We start from the raw sequence: 24,475 nt of genomic DNA, 5'->3' as shown, positions 1-24,475 counted from the left end.
GAGGTTGCTGGGAGGTAAGTCAACCTTTAAAAGCACTTCTCTTTGCAGGGGCAGGCCAGTCGATTTCGGCGGCGTGAGAGCAGCTGGTTAGTCAGTTTCAGCGGGAGCATTGCGGAAGGAGGTTGCTGGGAGGTAAGTCAACCTTTAAAAGCACTTCTCTTTGCAGGGGCAGGCCAGTCGATTTCGGCGGCGTGAGAGCAGCTGGTTAGTCAGTTTCAGCGGGAGCATTGCGGAAGGAGGTTGCTGGGAGGTAAGTCAACCTTTAAAAGCACTTCTCTTTGCAGGGGCAGGCCAGTCGATTTCGGCGGCGTGAGAGCAGCTGGTTAGTCAGTTTCAGCGGGAGCATTGCGGAAGGAGGTTGCTGGGAGGTAAGTCAACCTTTAAAAGCACTTCTCTTTGCAGGGGCAGGCCAGTCGATTTCGGCGGCGTGAGAGCAGCTGGTTAGTCAGTTTCAGCGGGAGCATTGCGGAAGGAGGTTGCTGGGAGGTAAGTCAACCTTTAAAAGCACTTCTCTTTGCAGGGGCAGGCCAGTCGATTTCGGCGGCGTGAGAGCAGCTGGTTAGTCAGTTTCAGCGGGAGCATTGCGGAAGGAGGTTGCTGGGAGGTAAGTCAACCTTTAAAAGCACTCTCTTTGCAGGGGCAGGCCAGTCGATTTCGGCGGCGTGAGAGCAGCTGGTTAGTCAGTTTCAGCGGGAGCATTGCGGAAGGAGGTTGCTGGGAGGTAAGTCAACCTTTAAAAGCACTTCTCTTTGCAGGGGCAGGCCAGTCGATTTCGGCGGCGTGAGAGCAGCTGGTTAGTCAGTTTCAGCGGGAGCATTGCGGAAGGAGGTTGCTGGGAGGTAAGTCAACCTTTAAAAGCACTCTCTTTGCAGGGGCAGGCCAGTCGATTTCGGCGGCGTGAGAGCAGCTGGTTAGTCAGTTTCAGCGGGAGCATTGCGGAAGGAGGTTGCTGGGAGGTAAGTCAACCTTTAAAAGCACTTCTCTTTGCAGGGGCAGGCCAGTCGATTTCGGCGGGAGTGGAGCTGGCTGGTTAGTCAATTTCAGCAGGAGCTGAGAATTTTTCTTTTTTTTTTTTAAATTAGTTTTTTAGGCGGGCTCAGGAAGTCGACCCGCGGACGTCTGGGAAGACCCTCACCAATAAATTCTGGTGGAGAGGAAACCCGAGACACTACACGTGTAGTGTCTCCCACCCGCCCTCCTCCTCTAACCTAATAATAAAACCCATTGGTCTGAGGTAAGTACCATATTTTTATTATATTATTATTATTTTTTATAAAAATTTAATTTAGTTGTTCGCCAGATCTTGGTAGAAAGTTAGAGGAATGGCAGGGAAGGGAGTGCAATGTTCCTCCTGCAGGATGTTTGAGGTGAGGGATACAGTTAGTGTCCCTGCTGATTTTACCTGCAGGAAGTGCTGCCATCTCCAGCTCCTCCAAGACCGAGTTAGGGAACTGGAGCTGGAGTTGGAAGAACTTCGGATCATTCGGGAGGCAGAAGGGGTCATAGATAGCAGCTTCAGGGAATTAGTTACACCAAAGATTGGAGATAGGTGGGTAACTGTAAGAGGGACTGGGAAAAAACAGTCAGTGCAGGGATCCCCTGCGGTCGTTCCCCTGAGAAACAAGTATACCGCTTTGGATACTTGTGGGGGGGACGACTTACCAGGGGTAAGCCATGGGGTACGGGCCTCTGGCACGGAGTCTGTCCCTGTTGCTCAGAAGGGAAGGGGGGAGAGGAGCAGAGCATTAGTAATTGGGGACTCTATAGTCAGGGGCACAGATAGGAGATTTTGTGGGAGCGTGAGAGACTCACGTTTGGTATGTTGCCTCCCAGGTGCAAGGGTACGTGATGTCTCGGATCGTGTTTTCCGGGTCCTTAGGGGGGAGGGGGAGCAGCCCCAAGTCGTGGTCCACATTGGCACCAACGACATAGGTAGGAAAGGGGACAAGGATGTCAGGCAGGCTTTCAGGGAGCTAGGATGGAAGCTCAGAACTAGAACAAACAGAGTTGTTATCTCTGGGTTGTTGCCCGTGCCACGTGATAGTGAGATGAGGAATAGGGAGAGAGAGCATTTAAACACGTGGCTACAGGGATGGTGCAGGCGGGAGGGTTTCAGATTTTTGGATAACTGGGGCTCTTTCTGGGGAAGGTGGGACCTCTACAGACAGGATGGTCTACATCTGAACCTGAGGGGCACAAATATCCTGGGGGGGAGATTTGTTAGTGCTCTTTGGGGGGGTTTAAACTAATGCAGCAGGGGCATGGGAACCTGGATTGTAGTTTTAGGGTAAGGGAGAATGAGAGTATAGAGGTCAGGAGCACAGATTTGACGTCGCAGGAGGGGGCCAGCGTTCAGGTAGGTGGTTTGAAGTGTGTCTACTTCAATGCCAGGAGTATACGAAACAAGGTAGGGGAACTGGCAGCGTGGGTTGGTACCTGGGACTTCGATGTTGTGGCCATTTCGGAGACATGGATAGAGCAGGGACAGGAATGGATGTTGCAGGTTCCGGGGTTTAGGTGTTTTAGTAAGCTCAGAGAAGGAGGCAAAAGAGGGGGAGGTGTGGCGCTGCTAGTCAAGAGCAGTATTACAGTGGCGGAGAGGATGCTAGATGGGGACTCTTCTTCCGAGGTAGTATTGGCTGAAGTTAGAAACAGGAAAGGAGAGGTCACCCTGTTGGGAGTTTTTTATAGGCCTCCTAATAGTTCTAGGGATGTAGAGGAAAGGATGGCGAAGATGATTCTGGATATGAGCGAAAGTAACAGGGTAGTTATTATGGGAGACTTTAACTTTCCAAATATTGACTGGAAAAGATATAGTTCGAGTACAATAGATGGGTCGTTTTTTGTACAGTGTGTGCAGGAGGGTTTCCTGAAACAATATGTTGACAGGCCAACAAGAGGTGAGGCCACGTTGGATTTGGTTTTGGGTAATGAACCAGGCCAGGTGTTGGATTTGGAGGTAGGAGAGCACTTTGGGGACAGTGACCACAATTCGGTGAAGTTTACGTTAATGATGGAAAGGGATAAGTATACACCGCAGGGCAAGAGTTATAGCTGGGGGAAGGGCAATTATGATGCCATTAGACGTGACTTGGGGGGGATAAGGTGGAGAAGTAGGCTGCAAGTGTTGGGCACACTGGATAAGTGGGGCTTGTTCAAGGATCAGCTACTGCGTGTTCTTGATAAGTATGTACCGGTCAGACAGGGAGGAAGGCGTCGAGCGAGGGAACCGTGGTTTACCAAGGAAGTGGAATCTCTTGTTAAGAGGAAGAAGAAGGCCTATGTGAAGATGAAGTGTGAAGTTTTGGTTGGGGCGATGGATAGTTACAAGGTAGCGAGGAAGGATCTAAAGAGAGAGCTAAGACGAGCAAGGAGGGGACATGAGAAGTATTTGGCAGGAAGGATCAAGGAAAACCCAAAAGCTTTCTATAGGTATGTCAGGAATAAGCGAATGACTAGGGAAAGAGTAGGACCAGTCATGGACAGGGATGGGAAAATGTGTGTGGAGTCTGAAGAGATAGGCGAGATACTAAATGAATATTTTTCGTCAGTATTCTCTCAGGAAAAAGATAATGTTGTGGAGGAGAATGCTGAGCCCCAGGCTAATAGAATAGATGGCATTGAGGTACGTAGGGAAGAGGTGTTGGCAATTCTGGACAGGCTGAAAATAGATAAGTCCCCGGGACCTGATGGGATTTATCCTAGGATTCTATGGGAGGCCAGGGAAGAGATTGCTGGACCTTTGGCTTTGATTTTTATGTCATCATTGGCTACAGGAATAGTGCCAGAGGACTGGAGGACAGCAAATGTGGTCCCTTTGTTCAAAAAGGGGAGCAGAGACAACCCCGGCAACTATAGACCGGTGAGCCTCACGTCTGTAGTGGGTAAAGTCTTGGAGGGGATTATAAGGGACAAGATTTATAATCATCTAGATAGGAATAATATGATCAGGGATAGTCAGCATGGCTTTGTGAAGGGTAGGTCATGCCTCACAAACCTTATTGAGTTCTTTGAGAAGGTGACTGAACAGGTAGATGAGGGTAGAGCAGTTGATGTGGTGTATATGGATTTCAGCAAAGCGTTTGACAAGGTTCCCCACGGTAGGCTATTGCAAAAAATACGGAGGCTGGGGATTGAGGGTGATTTAGAGATGTGGATCAGAAATTGGCTAGCTGAAAGAAGACAGAGGGTGGTGGTTGATGGGAAATGTTCAGAATGGAGTACAGTCACAAGTGGAGTACCACAAGGATCTGTTCTGGGGCCGTTGCTGTTTGTCATTTTTATCAATGACCTAGAGGAAGGCGCAGAAGGGTGGGTGAGTAAATTTGCAGACGATACTAAAGTCGGTGGTGTTGTCGATAGTGTGGAAGGATGTAGCAGGTTACAGAGGGATATAGATAAGCTGCAGAGCTGGGCTGAGAGGTGGCAAATGGAGTTTAATGTAGAGAAGTGTGAGGTGATTCACTTTGGAAGGAATAACAGGAATGCGGAATATTTGGCTAATGGTAAAGTTCGTGAAAGTGTGGCTGAGCAGAGGGATCTAGGTGTCCATGTACATAGATCCCTGAAAGTTGCTACCCAGGTTGATAGGGTTGTGAAGAAGGCCTATGGAGTGTTGGCCTTTATTGGTAGAGGGATTGAGTTCCGGAGTCGGGAGGTCATGTTGCAGCTGTACAGAACTCTGGTCCGGCCGCATTTGGAGTATTGCGTACAGTTCTGGTCACCGCATTATAGGAAGGACGTGGAGGCTTTGGAGCGGGTGCAGAGGAGATTTACCAGGATGTTGCCTGGTATGGAGGGAAAATCTTATGAGGAAAGGCTGACGGACTTGAGGTTGTTTTCGTTGGAGAGAAGAAGGTTAAGAGGAGACTTAATAGAGGCATACAAAATGATCAGGGGGTTGGATAGGGTGGACAGTGAGAGCCTTCTCCCGCGGATGGATATGGCTGGCACGAGGGGACATAACTTTAAACTGAGGGGTAATAGATATAGGACAGAGGTCAGAGGTAGGTTCTTTACGCAAAGAGTAGTGAGGCCGTGGAATGCCCTACCTGCTACAGTAGTGAACTCGCCAACATTGAGGGCATTTAAAAGTTTATTGGATAAACATATGGATGATAATGGCATAGTGTAGGTTAGATGGCTTTTGTTTCGGTGCAACATCGTGGGCCGAAGGGCCTGTACTGCGCTGTATTGTTCTATGTTCTATGTTCTATGACACTTCACTCCGGGAGTGATTGCACAAAGAAATAGCGATATGGTACATTCAAAACTGCTCTCTGCAGTTTAGTTAAGAATGATTTGCGGACTTTAAAGCAGTCCACACTTCTCTGAGAACAAGGGAGAGCTGAAATAAGCGACATGAAAACAGCTTTTGAACACATACAGCCAGAATTTCCGCCAGAAGTCATTTTTTTGTTACGACCACAAGGTTGACATCACACCAGAAACTAGCTTACAGTTACCCCTTAAACAATACTACTTAACACAGTGAATACTTAATTGCTATTTTTATTCCCACTTAAGCACCAAGAAAAAAAACGATCTCAGCTCTCAATCTACTTTAAATACCAATGGCACAGGGGAATACTAGCTTCATAGAGATAGTCTTTGAGGAACAGGTTTTTTGACACTGCTTTACAAAAAATGACTCCTGTCAGAAATACTGGCTGTATATCTTCAAAAGCTATTTCAACTGGTTTGTTTTAGCTCCCTCTTGTTCTCAGAGATGTCTGCACTGCTTTAAAGACTGCTCAGCTCTTTTTTACTAAACTGCAGAGAGAAAAACCTGACTTGTGGTCCCAACCTCATCCAGAACAGAACTGAACTGAAAATGTTTTCTCAAAAAGTCTAATGCCTTAGCTCCACCGAGCAATGGCATCATCTCACCAAGCTGAAAATGAATTAATTCCCCAGGGAATCCCCTTAATCAAAACAAAATTGCATTCGGCCAAGCTTTTTACAACGGTTAATTGCACCTTTGGATCCCAAATGCTTTGTTGTCTTTCAAACACGGTAGCATTGTGGAGAGCACAATTGCTTCACAGCTCCAGGGTCCCAGGTTCGATTCTGGCTTGGGTCACTGTCTGTGCGGAGTCTGCACATCCTCCCAGTGTGTGCGTGGGTTTTCTCCGGGTGCTCCGGTGTCCTCCCACAGTCCAAAGATGTGCAGGTTAGGTGGATTGGCCATGATAAATTGCCCATAGTGTCCAAAATTGCCCTTAGTGTTGGTTGGGGTTACTGGGTTATGGGGATAGGGTGGAGGTGTTGACCATGGGTAGGGTGCTCTTTCCAAGAGCAGTTGCAGACTCGATGGGCTGAATGGCCTCCTTCTGCACTGTAAATTCTATGAAATCAAGATTCTTTTAAAACATGACTTCACCAGTCAAATGCACTCTAAGTCAGGCTTTTAAACCTTACATTCATCACATAGAGTAACAGATAGTGTTGATGCACATTATGCACTGGATGTTGCAAAACTGGAATTTTAAAAGACATTTGATATAGTGCTTCACAACAAACCTATTCAGAACATAGAAGCACATGACATTAAAGGGATAGTGGTAACTTTGGTACAAGGTTGGCTAAGGTGTAGGAGACAGAGAGTAGTGGTGAACAGATGCTTTCTGACTGGAAGGAAATACGCAATGGAGTCCACAGGGCTCTGTATTAGTACCATTCCTTCCATGTTATATGTAACCGACATGGACTTGGGTACATGAAGTATAATTTTGAAGTTTGAGAACAATGCGAAACTTCGCAATGCAGTAAATAGTGTACATGATAATAGCAAATGTGAGGAAGATGTAGGCTGATAGATTATTGATTTATTGATTCAATGATTTATTGATGTATTTAGGTACTGATTGAGTGCATAGCTAAAGAATGGAATTATTCAAAATGCCATGACTGTGAAAAGATAGTCATTGTTTCAGATAATGAATGAACTAGTGAACTTTAGGGTCATGTCTGTAGAAATTCAGACATTATTTCAACAAATGTTTTATATAATGAATATTCCATTATATTTCACTGCATTCAGTGATAAGAATGTATCAAATAATTAGTTACAGCAACGTTGATGGCTAGTCGTGGCATGAGAAGCCTATTCTCATAAGCGGCGCATGTGGACGCTGAATTATTCCTTTTTTTTTTAGAAAATATTTTATTGAAGCATTTGTAATTTTCACAATTTAACATGTTGACATTTCTTAAACAACCGCGCGGGTCGACGCACAAAATGCCCCCTAAAAGAACAACAAACAAACCACGTCCCCCACTTCTCCCGCCCTGTCCCCAATTACCCATATACTGAGTCCCCTGTCCTTATTTAACATTACCATGCCTCCTGTTTTCCTCCCCCCCCACTTTTCCATTTCCCACATGAAGAATTTATGTTATTCCAGACCTGATAATACTTTATTAATAACCTATGCTTTAGGTTAACCCACCAAAAGAGGGAAATACGTTTCTCTGCTAAGACTCAAAATAGATCTCACGAAGGGAGAATGCCTTTCCGGGTCTCAGACAGTTAAACTGGATCTCAGTTACTTTTTATGGGAAAAGTTCAGATGCGTCACTCATAACTAAATCGTTAGCTCTGTCGTCGTGGGTCCTAGTCATTTAAGACTTCCTAAATGTGTCTCCAGGATATTAAACTTTGAGAGTAAGTCTACACAGTATAATTGTTCTAAAAGTATTTTTATTGTAAAACACTCTCAATTGATACATACAGAATTGCAGAATTAAAAATATAAATTGATTAACAGTCTTTAGTTATCTGTTAATAATATAAAAACCCATTAACATTCCTTTGTTATCTGTTAATAATATAAAAACGTGTGAACAGTCCTTTGTTATCTGCTAACACACTAACTTCTCTTAAGAGAATGAGATATCTAAAACATGGAAAATCCTAAAGTATCTCCTACCAATTTCTAATACATTTCTGAAACATACTTACAAAACCATGATGGTCTTTGTCTGACGAGGCAAGCTTGAAGAACAGAGCTTTGACCCACACTCCCACAGGGGAGTGAGAAGGTACCTCTCTGCCAAAATGCCCATCTTTTTATACATAAAATCTTCTAATCGTTCAAGGACTATCATTGTTGCCTTATCACTTATTGTTGGTTAATTGCCTATAGCCAAATGGCTAATTTGATGTATTATCTTCAATATATGTTTTAATGATCTTAGTGTCTGCGTGAATGTGAGGTGTCTTAAAATATATTGGCGAAGAGGGACTCGTATAGAGATCTGTCTCTTTTCAGTGTTGCCATGTTTCTTAGATATATAGGGCGTGAATCCCGCCCCCGCCGGTTGCCGAAGTCTCCGGAGATTCGGCGGGGGCGGGAATCGCGCCGCGCTGGTTGGCGGGCCCCCCCCCCGCTCGATTCTCCGGCCCAGATGGGCCGAAGTCCCGCCGATAAATTGCTTGTCCCGCCGGCGTGGATTAAACCACCTTTTGAACGGCGGGACAAGGCGGCGTGGGCGGGCTCCAGGGTCCTGGGGGGGGTGCAGGGCGATCTGGCCCCAGGGGGTGCCCCCCCACGGTGGCCTGGCCCACGATCGGGGCCCACCGATCCGCGGGCGGGCCTGTGCCGTGGGGGCACTCTTTCCCTTCCGCCTCCGCCACGGTCTCCACCATGGTGGAGGCGGAAGAGACTCCCTCCACTGTGCATGCGTGGGAAACTATCAGCGGCCGCAGATGCTCTTATTCTAAGTGTCAAGAGCTATATAGCTAAGGAAGGATTTGTGTATTGTTTATCTGAAGAATGTTCTGTCTTCATGGTTTGAATAATTATAGGTGTAGGGGAGTGATCTACAGAATTTATGATGTGTCAATGCAAGGTTTTCCTTATCCTGTATTTGTTTGGAATGTATTAATGATCCTTCAAGCCAAGCCCTCTTCTCTGTGGGTCCGTTCTAGGCGTGCCCTCTTTACTCTCGGGGTTTTACCCGCCCATATAAACTTTGATTTGATTTATTATTGTCACATGTACTAGTACACAGTGAAAAGTATTGTTTCTTGCATGCTGTACAAACAATGCATACCGCACATAGGGAAGGAAGGAGAGACTGCAGAATATAATGCAGAATATAATGTTACAGCTATAGCAAGGTGTAGAGAAAAGATCAACTTAATAAGAGGTAGGTCAGCTAGGAGTTTCTCCCAGCAAATGGTGACTTCTGGACGACCTTTAGCTGAAGTGGTTTTATTCCATTTTGAATTAAGATACTGGTCGTATTAATTTCTGTTGCCTTATTTCAAACCGAATTCTGCAGCGAACGTGATATTCATCACACCCCCTTACTGCTGATGTTCAATTTTTGTTGAAGAAATCGATGACCGGCCGCCAACTCCAGGCAAATCCCTGTATTGATCCTCTCAGAGCGAACTTAAATTTCTCCAGACTGAGAAACCCTACCATATCGCTGACCCACAATCCTGACTTTGGGGGCTCCGAGTCCCTCCACCTCAGCAAGATCTGTCTCCGGGCCACCAAGGCAAGGATATTGGCCTCCCTCCCCCCTTTGCCCCCGGATCCTCCGACACCCCACAAATTGCCAATTCTGGACTCGGAGTTACCCTACCTTCCAGGACTTCTGATATAACATCCGCAAACCCCTGCCAGATCTCCCTCAGTTTCGGACATGCCCAAAACATATGAACTTGGTTGGCCGGGCTAGCCCCACACCATCCACATCTGTCCTCCACCTCCTTGAAGAACCTACTCATCCGGGCTACCGTCATGTGGGCCCTGTGGCAAACCTTAAACTGAATCAAGCTAAGTCTAGCACAGGACGAGGATGCATTTACCCTTTTCAAGGCTTTTTCCCACAGTTCAGTTTCCAGCACCCCTCCTAGCTCCTCTTCCACTTCCTCTTCACCTCTCTGATAGGGACCCCTTCGCACTCTAACAATTCCCTATATACTCCAAAACCCTCCCACCTCCTGCTGTTTTTGACAGCACTTTATCCTGTAGTCCCCTCATGGGGAGGCGAGGAAAGCTTGGAACCTGCCTCCGTACAAAGTCCCGCACTTGAAGATACCGAAACCCGTTCCCACCCGGCAAATCAAACTCCTCCTCTAATGTCTCCAAGGTTGGAAAGCCCTCCTGAATGAATAGATCCCCAAACCTCTCAATCCTTGCCCGCTGCCATACCTTAAAGCCCCCATCCAGCCCCCCTGGGACAAACTGGTGATTGTCACAGATCGGTGACCACACTGACGCCCCCTCCAGTCTCATATGCTGCCTTCATTGCCCCCAGACCCTTAGGGCTGCCACCACCACCGGACTTGTGGAGTACCGAGCCGGCGAGAACGCAGGGGCGCCGTCAGTAAAGCCTCCAGACTCGTACCTTTGCAGGATGCTGCTTCCATCCGCTCCCAAACCGAACCCTCCCCCACTACCCACTTCCTGACCATTGATATCTTGGCAGCCCAGTAATAGATAATAAAGCTCAGGAGAGCCAAGCCCTCTTCTCCGCGGGTCCGTTCTAGGCGTGCCCTCTTTACTCTCGGGGTTTTACCCGCCCATATAAACTTTGATTTGATTTGATTTATTATTGTCACATGTATTAGTACATAGTGAAAAGTATTGTTTCTTGCATGCTGTACAAACAATGCATACCGTACATAGGGAAGGAAGGGGAGACTGCAGAATATAATGTTACAGCTATAGCAAGGTGTAAAGAAAAGATCAACTTAATAAGAGGGAGGTCCATTCAAAAGTCTGATGGCAGTAGGGAAGAAGCTGTTCTTGAGTCGGTTGGTACGTGACCTCAAACTTTGGTATCTTTTTCCTGACGGAAGAAGGTGGAAGAGAGTATGTTCGGGGTACGTGGGGTCCTTAAGTATGCTGGCTGCCTTTCTGAGGCAGCGGGAATTATAGATAGAGTCAATGAATGGGAGGCTGGTTTGTGTGATGGACTGGGCTACATTCACAACCTTTTGTAGTTTCCTGCGGTCTTGGGCAGAGCAGGCTCCATACCAAGCTGTGATACAACCAGAAAGAATGCTTTCTATGGTGCCTGTGTAAAAGTTGGTGAGAGTCGTAGCTGACATGCTGAATTTCCTTAGTCTTCTGAGAAAGTACAGTCGTTGGCAGACTTTCTTAACTATAATGTCGGCATGGGGAGACCAGGACGGCTGTTGGTCATCTGTACACTTAAAAACATGAAGCTCTCGACCCTTTCTACTTCGTTCCCTTTGATGTAGATGGGGCATGTTCTCCACTACTCTTCCTGAAGTCGATGACAATCTCCTTTGTTTTGTTGGCATTGAGGGAGAGATTATTGTCGTCGCACCAGTTCACCAGATTCTCTATCTCATTCCTGTACTCTGTCTCATCATTGTTTGAAATCTGACCCACTACATTGGTGTCATCAGCAAATTTGAAAATTGAGTTGAAGGGGAATTTGGCCACACAGTCATAGTTGTATAAGGAGTATTGTAGGGGGCTGAGGACACAGCCTTGTGGGGCACCAGTGTTGAGGATGATCGTGGAGGAGGTGTTGTTGCTTATCTTTACTGATTGTGGCCTGTGGGTTAAAAAGTTCAGGATCCAGTTGCAGAGGGAGGAGCTGAGGCCAAGGCCACGGAATTTGGAGAATGATGGAGAATGAAGGCTGAGCTGTGGTCGATACATAGGAGTCTGACATAGGTGTCTTTGTTATCTAGCTGCTCCAGAGTAGAGGGCAGGGCCATGGAGATAGCGTCTGCTGTGGACCTGTTGCAGTGGTAGGCAAACTGTAGTGGATCAAGGCAATCCGGGAGGCTGGAGTTGATTCGTGCCATGACAAACCTTTCGAAGCACTTCATGATGATGGATGTCAGAGCCACTGGACGATAGTCATTAAGGCACACTGCTTGACTTTTTTTGGTACAGGGATGATGGTCGTCTTCTTGAAGCAGATAGGGACCTCAGATTGTTTTAGAGAGGTTGAAGATGTCTGCAAATACCCCCGCCAGCTGATCCGCGCAAGACTTGAGTGCTCGTCCGGGTACCCCATCCGGGCCAGTGGGTTTCCATCGGTTGATCTTCGAGAAGACTGCTCTGACGTCTGCAGTGGTGATCTCAGATACAAGTTCATCCATGGCTTCTGATGTGGAGGGCTTGCTCTCGCTGACCTCTTGCTCAAAGCGGGCATAGAATGAGTTGAGCTCATCATGGAGGGATGCGTTGGAGCCGACGATTTTACATGCCTTCATCAAATGTCCGTTATGTCTTGCAGACCTTGCCATAGGCGGCGGGGATCCGTATGGTTAGCCTGGGACTCGAGCTTGGTCCAGTACTATCTTTTGGCATCCTTGATGGATTTCTTTAGATCATATAAACCTCGATATCGCCGCATTCATGCTTCTGAAAAAAGCCTTTGGGACAAAAATCGGGAGACATTGAAAAAAGAAAAGCAGTCTCGGAAGTACCGTCATTTTCACCGTCTGAATCCTCCCCGCCAGCGTCAGTGGAAGCATGTCCCATCTACAGAAATTCCTTCTCATTTGATCCAATGCTTTGCCCAAATTTAACTTGTGAAGCTGCCCCTAATTCTTGGCCACTTGAATCCCCAGATACCTAAAACTCCTCCCAATCACTTTAAAAGGTAGCTTCTTCAGTCTCCTTTCCTGCCCCCATTCCTGGATCATGAACATCTCGCTCTTTCCCATATTTAAAATCGCCCAAATTCTCCTGACACCTCCGTGATTTCAGTCATCCCTCCCACCGGGCCCGTGACATAAAGCAGCAAATGTTGGATGTCAGGTGCCTGCCCTTTACAAATCCCGCCTGATCCTCGCCAATTATCTCCAGAACACAATCCTCTATTCGAGTGGCCAGGATCTTTGCCAATAATTTGGCATCTACATTCAAGAGGGAATTGGCCTGTACAATCCACAGCTCTCTAGATCCTTGTCTTGCTTCACGATGAGAGAAATTGATGCCTGTGACAATGTTGGGGGGAGTACTCCCAGCTCCTTGGACTCATTAAAAGCCTTAACCAGGAGTGGCCCCAGTAACCCAGAGAACTTCTGATAAAATTCCACTGGGAATCCGTCAGGTCCCGGGGCTTTACCCGATTGCATCGCCCCCAGTCCATCTTTCACCTCCCCAAGCCCAATCGAGCCCCCCAGGGCCTCCACCAGCTCCTCATTTACCTTCGGGAATCCACCAGCTCCTCATTTACCTTCGGGAACTCTAGCCTCCCCAGGGATTGATTCATGCCTTCCTCCCCAACCGGGGGTTCCGACTCGTATAGCTGGCTATAAAACTCCCGGAACACATCATTCACCGCCCCCGGGTCCGTCACCATCTTCCCCCTGTCATGTGAGAGTACCTTTAAGACATGGATGTTTAAGCAATGTACCTTTAAGAAAACAGTGATGTCAGAGAGTGGGTGGAGCTGGGCTTTAGATCAGCCATTTTGCAGTTTTTAGTTGAAGTTTGGAGAAAAAGAGCTTGGGGAGTGTCTGTGTTTTGCAGTGAGCTGGATTTGCTGTGATTTCTGCCATGAAAGACTATCTCTGGATCATTTGGTTGATTTAAACTCATAATAGTAAAGCCTTTAACCTGATGTGATTCTGTTTAAAGGTGTTAAGTCCCTTGGAAGTTTGAAGGAACATTTTGAGGAATTATTTACTGTTGTAATATTTTCGGAATTATCTTTGAAGTAAGGGGGGTTAAGAGATCCAATGTTTATTTACGATGTTAAGTTGAGTTCATGGAATAAATATTGTTTTGTGTTTAAAAACCCACGTGTCCATAATTGTAATCCCACACCTAGGGAACAAGCCATGTGCTAGGAAAAGCAACAAATACATTAAAAGGGGAGGTTGGTTGAACTCCATGATACATTTTGGGGTTCTGAAAATGCCTCGCCCATAACACCCCTCATATCCTTTATTTTCCCTATTTCTCTCGCCACCTCCTGTTTCTTCAGCTGATGCACCAGCATCCTGCTAGCTTTCTCCCCATGTTCATATGTTGCCCCTTTTACCCTCCTCAGCTGACCCTCTGCCTTACCTGTGGAAAGGAGCCCAAACTCCATTTGAAGTCTCTGACGCTCCTTCAGGAGCTCCTCATTTGGAGACCCTGAATATCTCCTGTCCACCTGTAAGATTTCTCCTACAAACTTGTCCAGCTCCGACCGCTCAGTTTTATCCCTGTGGGCTCGAATTGAAATACAATCCCCTCTAATAACTGCTTTCAATGCCTCCCAGACCACCCCAGCCGCAATCTCTTCCGTGTCATTGATCTTTATTTACCCCCGAATGGCCTCTCTCACTCGCTCACAGATCTCCTCATCCGCTAACAGCCCTGTATCTAGTCACCACTGTGCGCACTGGGGCATTCCCGTGCCTGCCCGTAGCTCTATCCAGTGTGGAGTGTGATCTGAAACCACAATTGCGGAGTACTCAGTATCCCCAAACCCTGCTAACAATGTTTTATCTAGCACAAAGAAATCTATCCTGGACTACGCCTTACGTACATGGGAGTAGAATGAATATTCCCTGCTCCTTGGTCTCTCAAATCTCCACGGATCTACCCCTCCCATGCGCTCCATGAATCCCCGCAGTTCCTTTGCCATTGCTGATAGTTTCCCCGACCTAGCACTCGACCGGTCCAATCTCGGGTCCAGGACTGTATTGAAGTCACCACCCATGATCAGCCGGTGCGAGTCAAGGTCTGGGATCTTTCCCAGCACCTTCCTAACAAACGCGACATCATCCCAGTTTGGGGCATATATATTTACCAGCACCACTGCCATTCCCTCTAGCTTCCCACTAACCATATCAAATCTGCCTCCCGGGTCTGCCTCTAACTTCCCCACCTTGAATGTCACCCTTTTGTTACTCAGGATAGCCACCCCCCTTGTTTTAAAGTCCAGTCCTGAATGAAACACTTGCCTGACCCATCCCTTCTTTAATCTAATTTGGTCTCCCAGCTTCAGGTGTGTCTCCTGTAACGTGGCCACGACCGCTTTTAACTGTCTCAGGTGTGCGAACACACGGGCTCTCTTAACCGGCCCGTTCAGTCCACGAACATTCCACGTAACCAGTCTGGTCGCAGGGGGGGGGGGGGCCTTGCCCCCCCCTCCCCTGTTAATCAGCCATGACCTTTCCTAGGCCAGCTCCTAGCCCGTGTTCCGCACCTCACATGATTCGCCCCTTGGCGGCGACCGCCATCTGATCTCCATCTCCAGTCTCCTAGCTGTCCCTTACCCATCTGTAGTACCCCCCCCCCCTCCCCTACTTCGTCTTTCCTCATCTCTCCCCCCACTTTGCTCCCGTGAACTAACTCTCCAGCTAGCCCATCAGCTCCCCCCCTCTGGAGTCAAAAAACATGCCATCTGCCAGATTCCATCCCCCCTAAACATAGCACAAACACTCACTACAATAACAACAATCCCCAAAGGCAAACACACCATCCCCCAACGAACAGGCAACAGGCCCCACCCCTCCCCCTGTAACCGATTCTTATCAGTCCCATCACCTTCAAACAGAATCAAACACAATAGTAGAAGCTTCAAGCAGCTTAAGTAAAATTATGCATGCAAGAATCAACCATCTTTCTTACAGAAAAGAAAACCACCCGTCGCAACTTAAAAGTTTTTTCCTTTGTAATCCAGTACATAAAGCAATAAATCAAAATCAAATTACACAAGAAAAAAAACCTTTTCTTCCCGAACATCGCAACTTAACTCACAGAATTAGAAAGAATGACATTTTAAACAAGACAAAACAAAACACAGAACTATTTTTCTCTCCCCCCCCCCCCCCCCCCACTTTATCCCTTCCCCCAAACTCAGTCCACCACAGTGTGAATTTGAAAGTCCATAACCTAGATTATTGTCCTTCATAAAAGTAGCCACCTCTTCCGGAGAGTTGAAGTACAGCTCCCAGTTCCCGTAGGCCACCCAAAGAGGAGCCGGATATAGCAGTCCAAATTTAATGTCTTTCACAAACAGGGCTGCCTTAACTTTGTTGAAACTTGCTCTCCGCTTTACGAGTTCTGGTCCCCAATCTTGGCACATCCGGATCTCTGATTCTTCCCACATGTACCGTTTTGTCTGCCTGGCCCACTTCATGATACGCTCCTTGTCGAGGAATCAATGTAGCCTCACCACAATGATCCTCGGGGGCTCACGTACGAGCACCATATGTGCCCGGTCCACCTCCAGCGGCTTGTCAAACACATTGGCCCCGACCATCTCCTGCAACATCTTCCCCACATACGTACCCGCATCTGATCCCTCCTTTCCCTCTAGCAGCCCGACGATTCGGATATTTTTCCTGCGAGACCGGTTCTCCAAGTCTTCTACCTTATCCAGCAGTCATCTCTGGCTGTCCTGTGGTATGCTAATTTCCAAAGCCATTGCAGTGGACTCCTCCTCTCGTTCAGTCGCCTGCTCCTGCAATTTTAGAATCTCCTGTCCCTGGGTCGTCATTTTCTCCTCCACCCCGGTCAACCGCCTCCTTAATCGAGGCTATCACCTGGGTCATGTCTTCTGCACACTCCTTACGATGCCGGGCGAACTTCTCATCCAGGTACTCGACCCATTGCTCCATCGACCAGTGAGCTGGCGTGGGCACGCTTTGTCTCATTACCATGGTGCTCGATGGCCTCTGAGCCTTGTTTTCACCCATCTTTTGGTTTCTTCTTTTTCAACTCTTATTTGGACACGGTTCCATAAATGAAATGAAAAAATGAAATGAAAATCGCTTATTGTCACAAGTAGGCTTCAAATGAAGTTACTGTGAAAAGCCCCTAGTCGCCACATTCCGGCGCCTGTTCGGGGAGGCTGGTACGGGAATTGAGCCGTGCTGCTGGCCTGCCTTAGTCTGTTTTAAAGGCCAGCTCTTTAGCCCTGTGCTAAACCAGCCCCATTGAGGGTCACCTCCTTTTCCTCTTCCTTCGATCAACTTATGTTGAGAAATTTCCTGAAAAATCCGGCTTAAAAACCATTAAAAAAACCACTAAGGGCGGGAGCTGCTGAATGTGCGACCTTTCACTCCATTGTCGCCCCCGCAAGCAGACACTGAATTATTCCTGATAGATACCAGTCAATCTTAAGTAATAGCCAATGTTTAATTCATAAATTGTCCTCGAAGTAACAGACATCTATTTGAACAAATCAGGGGGTCTCAGCTGAGAATTAGAAACCAATGTGAGTAAATGAGGGATTAGACCATCGATAAGGATTCCCTTAAAAGTAAACCTCTTGGTCACGATTTCGTCCCTGCTTCCCCAAATTCTTGAATCATTCCATTTTTGTTTATTTTAAAGTGATTTCTTTATGCTTTTATGATTAATGATTTCCTTTGCCATGTATTTGATCAACTCACGTATTGTCTGACATTCATTTTTAAGTTTTGCTTTAATTCATATGCAAGTGAATAGACTCTTATTAGAAGATAAAATGAGAGATCCTACACAGGCTGACCAATAACATTAGGCACATATGTGGCAGATGCACTAAAATGTGGATATGTGTGAAGCTATGTACAATCACAGAATCACACAGTGCAGGGACATCCAGTGGCAGCCATGGTATGAGTGGCTGCACATTTGGTGGCTCCAGCTCGTGGCTGTTTTTTATATTGTTTTGTTCTTGTTGATACCTGATGGTTAAAATTGTTTAAGTCGTAAATGCCTTAATAAAATATTTTCCAAAAAAAAGAATCACACAGTGCAGAAGAGGACCTTCGGCCCATCGAGTCTGCAACGACACATGAAAACACCTGACCTACCTACTACCTAATCTCATTTACCAGCATTTGGCCCATAGCCTTGAATGTTATGACGTGTCAAGTGCTCATAGAGGTACTTTTTAAAGGATGTGAGGCAATCCTCCTCTTCCACCCGCCCAGACAGTGCATTCCAAACCGTCATCACCCTCTGGGTAAAATAGTTTTCCTCACATCCCTCTAAACCTCCTGCCCCTCACCTTGAACCTGTGTCTCCTCGTGACTGACCTTTCCACTAAGGGGAACAGCTGCTCCCTATCCATCCTGTCCAAGCTCCTCATAATCTTGTACACCTCAATCTTGTCACCCCTCATTCCTCTCTGCTCCAATGAAAACAACCTGAGCCTACCCAACCTCTCTTCACAACTTAAATGTCCCATTCCAGGCAACATCCTGGTGAATCTCTTCTGCACCCTCTTGAGTGCAAACACATCCTTCCTATAATGTGGCGACCAGCACAGTACACCAGCTGTGGCCTCACCAAAGTTCCAAACAAGGCCAACATGACCTCCCTGCTTTTGTAATCTATGCCTCGATTGATAAAGGCAAGTGCCCCAAATGCTTTTTTCACACTCCTATTAACCTGCCCTTCTGCTTTCAAAGATCTATGGACAAACACACAAAGATCCTTTGTACCTCAGAACTTCCTATTGTCAAGCCATTCATTAAATACTTCCTTGTCAAATTAGTTTTTTCAAAGTGTATCACCTTCCACATTTTAATGTTAAATTCCATTTACCTCACTGTTAATCATCCGTCCAATCTTTGTGCCATCTGTAAACTTAATGATCCTATCCCCCACGTAGTCATCTATGTCTTTTATATAAATGATGAATAATAGAGGAACCAGCACAGATTCCTGTGGTATGCCACTGGACAATGGCTTCCTCAGGAAACTAAGGAAATTCGGCATGTCCACATTGACTCTTACCAACTTTCACAGATGCACCATAGAAACCATCCTATCGGGCTGCATCACAGCCTGGTATGGCAACTGCTCGGCCCAGGACCGCAAGAAACTTCAGAGAGTCGTGAACACCGCCCAGTCCATCACACGAACCTGCCTCCCATCCATTGACTCCATCTACACCTCCCGCTGCCTGGGGAAAGCGGGCAGTATAATCAAAGATCCCTCCCACCCGGCTTACTCACTCTTCCAACTTCTTCCATCGGGCAGGAGATACAGAAGTCTGAGAACACGCACGGACAGACTCAAAAACAGCTTCTTCCCCACAGTCACCAGACTCCTAAATGACCCTCTTATAGACTGATTTCATTAACACTACACCCTGTATGCTTCATCCGATGCCAGTGCTTTTGTAGTTACATTGTATATGTTGTGTTGCCCTATTATGTATTTTCTTTCATTCCCTTTTCTTCTCATGTACTTAATGATCTGTTGAGCTGCTCGCAGAAAAATACTTTTCACTGTACCTCGGTACACGAGACAATAAACAAATCCAATCCAATCCAATCTGTCATCCCCCTCTGTCTCCTACAACTAAGCCAATTTTCAATCCACCTGATCTAGCTACCCTATATCCCATGTGCTCTTGCCTTCTTTATAAATTTCCCATGTGGAACCTTGACAAAGGCTTTGCTGAAATCCATATGAACTACATCAACTACACTACTCTCATCTACACATCTAATTATCTCCTCAGAAAATTTCTTTCAAATTTGTTAGGCATGACCTCCATCTGACAAAGTTATGCTGACTATCCCTGATCAAACCTTGCCTCTCCAAATGGAGATTGATTCTATCCTTCAGAATTTTCTCCAATAGTTTACCTACCAGTGACATGAGATCACTGGCTGCAATTCCCTGGCTTATCTCTACAACTCTTCTTAAATAGTGGGACCTCATTAGCTGTTCTCCAGTCCTCTAGCACCTCCCTGTGGCCAGAGAACATAGAACATCGAACATTACAGCGCAGTACAGGCCCTTCGGCCCTCGATGTTGCGCCGACCTGTGAAACCACTCTAAAGTCCATCTACACTATTCCCTTATCGTCCATATGTCTATCCAATGACCATTTGAATGCCCTTAGTGTTGGCGAGTCCACTACTGTTGCAGGCAGGGCATTCCACGCCCTTACTACTCTCTGAGTAAAGAACCTACCTCTGACATCTGTCTTATATCTATCTCCCCTCAATTTAAAGCTATTTCCCCTCGTGCGAGACATCACCATCCGAGGAAAAAGACTCTCACTGTCCACCCTATCCAATCCTCTGATCATCTTGTATGCCTCAATTAAGTCACCTCTTAACCTTCTTCTCTCTAACGAAAACAGCTTCAAGTCCCTCAGCCTTTCCTCATAAGATCTTCCCTCCATACCAGGCAACATTCTGGTAAATCTCCTCTGCACCCTTTCCAATGCTTCCACATCCTTCCTATAATGCGGTGACCAGAATTGCACGCAATACTCCAAATGCGGCCGCACCAGAGTTTTGTACAGCTGCAACATGACCTCATGGCTCCGAAACTCAATCCCTCTACCAATAAAAGCTAACACACCGTACGCCTTCTTAACAACCCTCTCAACCTGAGTGGCAACTTTCAGGGATCTATGCACATGGACACCGAGATCTCTCTGCGCATCCACACTGCCAAGAATCTTACCATTAGCCCAGTACTCTGTCTTCCTGTTATTCCTTCCGAAATGATCACACTTTTCTGCATTAAACTCCATTTGCCACCTCTCAGCCCAGCGCTGCAGCTTATCTATGCCCCTCTGTAACTTGTAACATCCTTCCGCACTGTCCACAACGCCACCGACTTTAGTGTCGTCTGAACATTTACTCACCCATCCTTCTACGCTCTCCTCCAGGTCATTTATAAAAATGACAAACAGCAGCGGCCCCAAAACAGATCCTTGTGGCACACCACTAGTAACTGGACTCCAGTCTGAACACTTCCCATCAACCACCACCCTTTGTCTTCTTCCAGCTAGCCAATTTCTGATCCAAACTGCTAAATCTCCCTGAATCCCATGCTTCCGTATTTTCTGCAGTAGCCTACCGTGGGGAACCTTATCAAATGCTTTATTGAAATCCATATACACCACATCAACTGCTTTACCCTCATCCACCTGTTTGGTCACCTTCTCAAGAACTCAATAAGGTTTGTGAGGCACAACCTACCCTTCACAAAACCGTGTTGACTATCTCTAATCAAATTATTCCTTTCCAGATGATTATACATCCTATCTCTTATAAACCTTTCCAAGATTTTGCCCACAACGGAAGTAAGGCTCACTGGTCTATAGTTACCTGGGTTGTCGCTACTCCCCTTCTTGAACAAGGGAACAACATTTGCTATCCTCCAGTCTTCTGGCACTATTCCTGTAGGCAAAGATGACTTAAAGATCAAAGCCAAAGGTTCAGCAATCTCCTCCCTAGCTTCCCAGAGAATCCTAGGATAAATCCCATCCGGCCCAGGAGTTAAAAAGATGTTGGGTGGGATTCTCCGATGGCCGACGCCAAAATCGCGTTCGGCAATCGGCCAGAGAATCCCTTTTTATGCCAAAATCGGGGGCGGAGCTGTTTTTCAGATGCTCCACCCCCTCAAAAATGGAGTACTCGACGAATGTGCCGCACACCATTGAGACAGCCTCAGGATGTCACCTGAGGCCCTCCCCCAATGCTCCGCCCCAATGGGCCGATTTCCGACGGCGTGGGACACGTGTCCTCTCAACTTTCGGGAACCTGACATGGCGGCTGCGGACTGTGTCCAGCGCCACCACAGTCGGGGGCCGGGGAGCCGTTCCGCTGGCAAGGGGGGGGGCTTCGGCGAAGGATGTGGGGACTGGTAGGGGTGGTCTGGGGGTGGCGAGGGGAGTTACAGGGGGCAGTATTTGGCAGGCCAGTGCCATGTTGTACAGCACAGCCGCCACAAGCCGCCGCTATGCGCATGCGCAGCCCTAGACCTGGCCATTCTGCGTCCGTATCAGCAAGCAAAACCAGGGGCTCTATGTAGTGCGGCTGCTGGCTCCTCATCGGGTGGAGCATCATTGCGGGGGCGGCGCTAACATTTTGGTCATAAGACCAGACGCATTCTCCGGACATAGCCGCAGAATCGAAGAATCCAGCCCGTTTTTTTCCCATGCAAAGCAACAGTTCTCTTTGCCACCAGTGGATGGCAGTAATGCATTGATGAGACTATCTGGCAAAACGCCAGTAGAATTGAGGAAACAGTTTCATGTCTTATATTTCGCAAATTTTGCAAGGAATTCAAGAGAGTTTATTTAAATTTGTGTCTAAGTATATCCCAAAAAATTTGATCTTTCATTCTTCACTGTAATTGGATACATTGTGTTCATTTTCTGATACAAGATGAATGTATCTGTAGTCAGAGGGAGATTTGATTCACAGTTGTAGCATCCCCAACTCTGGGTCAGAAGTTCCAGATTCAAGGCTCCCTTCAGAACTTGATGGCCACAGAAGATGCATTCATAACGTGGCCAAACAGGCCTGTTGGCAGGCGGGAAGAGCAGGAGAGTTTCCTATTCAACCATACTGCAGAAAGCAATGACAAATAACCACAGTACTTTGCCAAGCATAGTCATGGTCCAACCCAATGGAAGGGTAATTAAGGATGAGCAATACATGCTGACCCAGCCAGTGACCCCCACATCCCATGAATGAAGAAAAAAATCCATGGTTGCTAATCCCTCTTAGAGCATGGTACCTGAAAGAGGAGGATCGATGATCAACTGTCGACCCTTTGCTCCTCGCTTGGACAAGGTATGGCTGGTCCCACAACACAATTTTGTGCATTTAAGGTGAATTGAAAAATTATAGTCAGAACATCTGTTAGCTCCTTCCTGACTTCTTACAACAGTTCAATATAAAATCAGGGCCTAGTGACAGAATCATTCACCTTGAGTTCTGCTAATTTTGTTAAAACCAATTCCTATAATGGCGGGACAGTGGTTAGCACTGCTGCCTCACAACACCAAGGACCAGGGTTCGATTCTGACCTAGGATGACTGTGTGGAGTTTGCATATTCTCTCTGTGTCTGCATGGGTTTCCGCCAGGTGCTTCGATTTCCTCCCACAATCCAAAGATTTTCAGATTGGGTGGATTGGCCACTCTTTTGAGGTTAACCAAATAGAAGAAAGGAAACAAACTTAGGGACAAAGTAAAAAGGACCGCTCCTGTTAGGGACACTGCCCGAACATAACAATGATCGACAGATACTTAAAAACATCAAGTGAGAGAGAAATTAAAAGGGCCATTAAAGCCCTCCAACCCCTGGTGTGCCCACCGGGCACAGAAGGCCTCAATGGTGCCCGTGGACACCGCATGCTCCCTTTCTAGGGACACCCGGCTGCGAATGTAGCCATGGAAGAGGGGCAGACAGTCTGATCAGACGACCCCCTCGGTCGCTCGCGGACTGGACTTATGTATGGTGTTTCGCCAGGCACAGGAACAGGTTCACAAGGAGGTCCACTGCCTTCCGTGCCCCTACCTCACCGGATGCCCATAGATCATGTGGCCACCTAAAATGGCATCCAGCAGAGGACGCTGGGAAAAGTGGCCAAGTTCAGGGACAAACAGGCTGCAGCTCTAATTAAACAAAAAGCTGCAGCCCAGACTTTGCAAATAGCATCGGAAAAAGGCCATCAAGAGGCCATCCCGGGACAATGGGCTAAAAATGCGAATCAGTCTAATGTAGCAGTCTTAGTGGCGTCTGTTTCTTATTTGGAAAGGCCTACATGCCTCGGATAGCAAATGACATGGCCGGTAAGGACACGCCCCGCCATCAAGGTAGGAGGTCTTGATTGGACCTAATCAATCAGGGTGATCAAGCCCTGATCGATTGATTGGATGTTCATCTGGGACTGCCCAAAAGGGTGCGATGCTCCCGGGGGATAATAGGTGCTGTGCAACCCCTCGTTCACTCTCTCGATGGTACAATTTTTTCCTTTAAAACAGTTAGACAGTTACATTGGCAGGGTGGGTATAGAGGGATATGGGCCAAATGCAGGCAAGTGGGACTAACTTAGTGATAGAAACTGGACGGCATGGACAAGCTGGGCCAAAGGGCCTGTTTCCATGCTGTAAACATCTATGACTATGACTCTATGAATGCAACCAACAATGGTGACCCTTCACCGTCCAAAGAGGAAGACCATCTATGCTCCTGATAAAAGGACCAGAGCCAAGGACAACGACAACCAGCAACTGGCCATCAACAGTGCCAGACTGCGGACTCCAGATAAAGGCCATATCTGCCTGGTACTTGCCAGGCATTTGAAAGTTAAGTTAAAGTCTTGCATGTAATAGATTTGTAGTTCAACTTATGTGTGTGTGATTGAAATAACCTTAACATTTGTGTGTAAGTGAATAAATTATATTATTGTATGAAACAACTTGTGGCCTTTTTCTATTATGTGGAGATGCCGGCGTTGGACTGGGGTGAGCACAGCACGGGGCAGCACGGTAGCATTGTGGATAGCACAATTGCTTCACAGCTCCAGGGTCCCAGGTTCAATTCCGGCTTGGGTCACTGTCTGTGCGGAGTCTGCACATCCTCCTCGTGTGTGCGTGGATTTCCTCCGGGTGCTCCGGTTTCCTCCCACAGTACAAAGATGTGCAGGTTAGGTGGATTGGCCATGATAAATTGCCCTTAGTGTCCCAAATTGCCCTTAGTTTTGGATGGGGTTACTGGGTTATGGGGATAGGGTGGAGGTGTTGGGTAGGGTGCTCTTTCCAAGAGC

General features: G+C 47.0%; 1 long non-coding RNA gene across 3 annotated transcripts in view; it reads left to right on the top strand.

The window, feature by feature from the left end:
• The window catches only part of LOC140407808 (uncharacterized), a 63,987-nt gene that overhangs the window by 1,297 nt on the left and 38,215 nt on the right, over positions 1-24,475 (top strand). The window contains exon 1 of one of the 3 annotated variants that reach the window (XR_011939817.1): positions 1,100-1,234. The exons of 1 other annotated variant lie outside the window; for it this stretch is intronic. This is a non-coding gene — a long non-coding RNA (uncharacterized lncRNA). Of the gene's footprint in view, positions 1-1,099; positions 1,235-7,903; positions 8,044-24,475 lie in introns of those variants that run through there. One more of the 3 variants, XR_011939815.1, reaches the window with a different exon arrangement.

Source organism: Scyliorhinus torazame, chromosome 2 (genome assembly GCF_047496885.1).
Source record: "Scyliorhinus torazame isolate Kashiwa2021f chromosome 2, sScyTor2.1, whole genome shotgun sequence".
NCBI classification, from domain to species: domain Eukaryota; kingdom Metazoa; phylum Chordata; class Chondrichthyes; order Carcharhiniformes; family Scyliorhinidae; genus Scyliorhinus; species Scyliorhinus torazame.
Note: the sequence above shows the minus strand (reverse complement) of the source record. Positions and strands in the feature narration are given on the sequence as shown.